Source organism: Aegilops tauschii, chromosome 1 (assembly GCF_002575655.3).
Source record: "Aegilops tauschii subsp. strangulata cultivar AL8/78 chromosome 1, Aet v6.0, whole genome shotgun sequence".
Lineage (NCBI taxonomy): Eukaryota > Viridiplantae > Streptophyta > Magnoliopsida > Poales > Poaceae > Aegilops > Aegilops tauschii.
In genome coordinates this window covers 503,080,301-503,084,717 of record NC_053035.3, presented here as the reverse complement: position 1 = coordinate 503,084,717, position 4,417 = coordinate 503,080,301, and the positions used below count along the sequence as shown (strand labels likewise).

Sequence of the window (4,417 nt, the reverse complement as noted above, 5' to 3'; positions counted from 1 at the left end):
TTCCAAACCAATTCAAAAGCCTTCCAAAACTATTGTGGCAGTGCTACAAAATGCATTGGTAATTATGTGACAAGTTGCATATTTTAGAAAAATCAATTCGTGGCTAAAATAAAGACAAAACAAAAAAGTGAAAACAGAAAAGGTAAAAGAAAAATAAAAGCCCCCCCACTGTGCACTTGGGCCTCAAGTGCACAGTGAGGCCCAGCCCACCAGCTCCCCTCATCCCCTCTCTCTGTTCATCAGACAGAGGCGTGGCGCCATCTTACCCGCCATGGCTGGGTTCTGGACACACGTCGGCCATCCCGCGGCCTCCCGCTCGCCGCCGACGCCTACAAGGATGCCTCCTCGTCCCCTGGCAAACCCTAGCTTAGCCATTCCCCCCTCGCGCCGCCTTCTTCTTCCTCGCGCATGGCCGAGCCACCATCGCCATGGATCTCCTCGCCCGCGTGCTCTCCGGCCACTCCGCGCCCTAGGACTATGCCAGCGAGCTCCACCGTCGACCACTTCTTCGACTACAACCCCAGCTCGAGCCGAGGAGCGCTGCATCGCCGGATCTCCCGGCGTCTTCCCCAACTCGGGCACTGCACCACATCATCGTCGCCTGTCGCCAGATGCCGTTGCTCCGAGCCTTCCCCGACCCCCTCGAGCTCGCCAACGACTTCTCCGTGAGCACCTCCACCGATTTTTCCCTTTCCCTAGTCGAACCCGTCGCCGTTGACGCCATACACCACCGCGGCTGAACTCTCTGGAGCTCCACGGTCACCTGCACGCGCGTTCCTGCTCCTCACTCCTGCCCATCCCTGCGCCTCTCCTCACCACGCGCGCACGCGTCGCCGCAGCCGTCCGCGCCTGCCTTCACCCGGCTCGCGCCGGCGCCGCCCCCTGCTACCCTCGCCACGCCCTCGCATGGCCTCGCCTTCACCTGCCGCGGCTCTGCCGCCATCGCTCGCTCTTGGCCGAGCCACCCCGCTCCCTGCCTTGCGCGCGCCCGTCGCTGCACGCCGTCCCGCGCTCGCCTCACCGCGCCGTCAGCTTCGTGTAGAGCCCCACCGCGCGTCCCTCTATTGCCGAAATCAGCCGACTGGAGTTTCCCCTGCCGCACTGGAGTTAGTCGTCGACGTGGCCTTCGTTAGCCACTAGCCACCACCCCTGATCCCCCTTGACAGGCGGGCCCACCCTGTTGATAATTAGGTTAGCTAAATTGACCCTGTTAAATAGAGTGTTACACTAACACATGGGGCCCACTGGTCAGGTTGACCGGTCAACAGTCAAACTGTTGACTGTTGACTGGACCTACTGGCTCAGCAGAGGCCCCACCAGTCAGCCTCTGCTGACTGGGCAGTTGACCCAGTCAACTAGGCCCACTGGTCAGCCTCTCTGCTCGTCAGCTGGGTACAGTTCTTGGTACACTTAACAATTACTGTTTTGGAATAATTCGAATTTAGTAATTATAATAATTCTAGAAATTGATTAAAACTTTGAAAATTAATAAAAAATAATCCGTAACTCAGATGGAAATACTTTGTACATGAAAGTTGCTCAGAACGACGAGACGAATCCGAATACGCAGTCCGTTCGTCCGCCACACATCCCTAGCATAGCAAACACGCAACTTTCCCCTCCGGTTCATCTATCCGAAAACGCGAAACACCGGGAATACTTTCCCGGATGTCCCCCCCCCCTTCACCGGTATCACCTCCTTTTGCATTAGGTCACATCTAGCACCGCGTATTGCCATGTTACGCTTTGTGATGCTTTGATTGCTCTGTTATTTATTTTGTTCCCCCTCCGTTACTTCTTTCTGGTAGACCCCGAGGCTGCCGGTGACCCCCAGTTCGACTACGTTGTTGACGACCCTTCTTCCTGTGCAAAAGAGCTTCCAGGCAAGCCCCCCTTGATCACCAGATATCGCCTATTCCTTCTCTCTACTGCTTGCATTAGAGTAGTGTAGCATGTTACTGCTTTCGGTTAATCCTATTCTGCTGCATAGCCTGTCATTGTTGCTACAATTGTTGATACCTTTACCTGCTATCCTAATACTTAGTATAGGATGCTAGTGTTCCATCAGTGGCCCTACACTCTTGTCCATCTGCCATGCTATACTACTGGGATGTGATCACTTCGGAAGGTGATCACGGGCATATGATATATACTTTATACTGTTACATTACTTATGATACTGTTCGGAGATGGGGGCTGAAGGGGCAGGTGGCTCCATCCCGGTAGAGGTGGGCCTGGGTTCCCGACGGCCCCCGACTGTTACTTTGTGGCGGAGCGACAGGGCAGGTTGAGACCACCTAGGAGAGAGGTGGACCTGGCCCTGGTCGGCGTCCGCGGTTACATCAATTAACACGCTTAACGAGATCTTGGTATTTGATCTGAGTCTGGCCACTAGCCTATACGCACTAACCAACTACGCGGGAACAGTTATGGGCACTCGACGTCGTGGTATCAGTCGAAGCCTTCGTGACGTCAGCGACTGAGCGGCGCGTGCCGGATTGGAACGTAAGCTTGCTCTTGTATTAAGGGGGCTAGTTCTGCTTCCGGCCGCCCACGCAACGTGCAGGTGTGCAATGGGCGATGGGCCCAGACCCCTGCGCCATAGGATTTAGACCGGCGTGCTGACCTCTCTGTTGTGCCTAGGTAGGGCTGCGACGCGTTGATCTTCCGAGGCCGGGCATGACCCAGGAAAGTGTGTCCGGCCAAATGGGATCGAGCGTGTTGGGTTATGTGGTGCACCCCTGCAGGGAAGTTTATCTATTCGAATAGCCGTGTCCCTCGGTAAAAGGACGACCCAGAGTTGTACCTTGACCTTATGACAACTAGAACCGGATACTTAATAAAACACACCCTTCCAAGTGCCAGATATAACCCGGTGATCGCTCTCTAACAGGGCGACGAGGAGGGGATCGCCGGGTAGGTTTATGCTATGCGATGATACTTGGTGAACTTACCATCTACTCTCTTCTACATGCTGCAAGATGGAGGTGGCCAGAAGCGTAGTCTTCGACAGGACTAGCTATCCCCCTCTTATTCTGGCATTCTGCAGTTCAGTCCACCGATATAGCCCCTTTACACAGATACCCATGCATATGTAGTGTAGATCCTTGCTTGCGAGTACTTTGGATGAGTACTCACGGTTGCTTTTCTTCCCCCTTTTCCCCCTTTCCTTTCTTCCTGGTTGTCGCAACCAGATGCTGGAGCCCACGAGCTTGACGCCACCGTCGACGACGACTCCTACTACACCGGAGGTGCCTACTACTACGTGCAACCCGCTAACGACGACCAGGAGTAGTTTAGGAGGATCCCAGGCAGGAGGCCTGCGCCTCTTTCGGTCTGTATCCCAGTTTGTGCTAGCCATCTTATGGCAACTTGTTTAACTTATGTCTGTACTCAGATATTGTTGCTTCCGCTGACTCGTCTATGATCGAGCACTTGTATTCGAGCCCTCGAGGCCCCTGGCTTGTATTATGATGCTTGTATGACTTATTTTATTTTAGAGTTGTGTTGTGATATCTTCCCGTGAGTCCCTGATCTTGATCGTACACGTTTGCGTGTATGATTAGTGTACGATTGAATCGGGGGCGTCACACAAAGTCATGTTGCAGCCAAAGCGGAGTAGCATGTCCTCGCCGTTCGCATAGTGGGTTTTCTGGTCCAACCCACACTCCTGAGCTTAGCCTCCTACAGATGGGGGAAGTATCTGGTGCACTAGAGCTTGTGGTGCTACTGGTGCACCGAACTTACATTGTGCTTTTAAAATCTTTTAAAAAATTAGCACACTCATACAACAACAATGTAGGTTGTCACAACATTTTAAGTCAAAATTCGGGACATAACTTGAAAAACAAAAATGAAAAATTCAATAGTGAATACTACGTAACATAACTTGGGCTTTAGATTTGGCCCATTTATCACACTGATGTTAAATTTGTCATTTTTCCATCTCAAACAATATTTTTAAAATTTATACGAATTTTTGTGACATCATACATTAATGTTACGTTAACGTGCTAGATTTTTTTCAGATTTTTAAAAATATTTTATGGCATCTGGTGCACCAGTAGCACCACAAGTGCGGGTGCACTGGACACAATCTCCCTGCAGATGCCCACATGATTTATTTCCTTCTCTCCCGATTTTAAAAGTGCAAGGGGTTTATTTTTCTTACATTTTACTTGAGAAATCCATATCTTGCTTACGTAATACTCCTATTTGGTGTGCACACCCAACCCTCATGAGGACGGATCCTATTTGGCAGGTAGGTCGTTGGATAGTGACCTATTGACCCCCCCCCCCCCCCCCCCCCCAAGCCTATTCCTCTCTTTCTCGCCCGGGCCACTTTCTTACCGCAAGGACCGAAGTAGCAGTGTCATAATTTATTTATTTTTGGAGTCTCTCCTTCCGGTTTTGGAAA

General features: G+C 51.7%; 1 long non-coding RNA gene across 1 annotated transcript; it reads left to right on the top strand.

The window, feature by feature from the left end:
* Positions 1-372: 372 nt before the first annotated feature.
* On the top strand, positions 373-3,499 carry LOC141023155 (uncharacterized). The gene is made up of 2 exons (XR_012183860.1): positions 373-665; positions 3,195-3,499. It is a non-coding gene; the product is annotated as an uncharacterized lncRNA (long non-coding RNA).
* Positions 3,500-4,417: the final 918 nt, after the last annotated feature.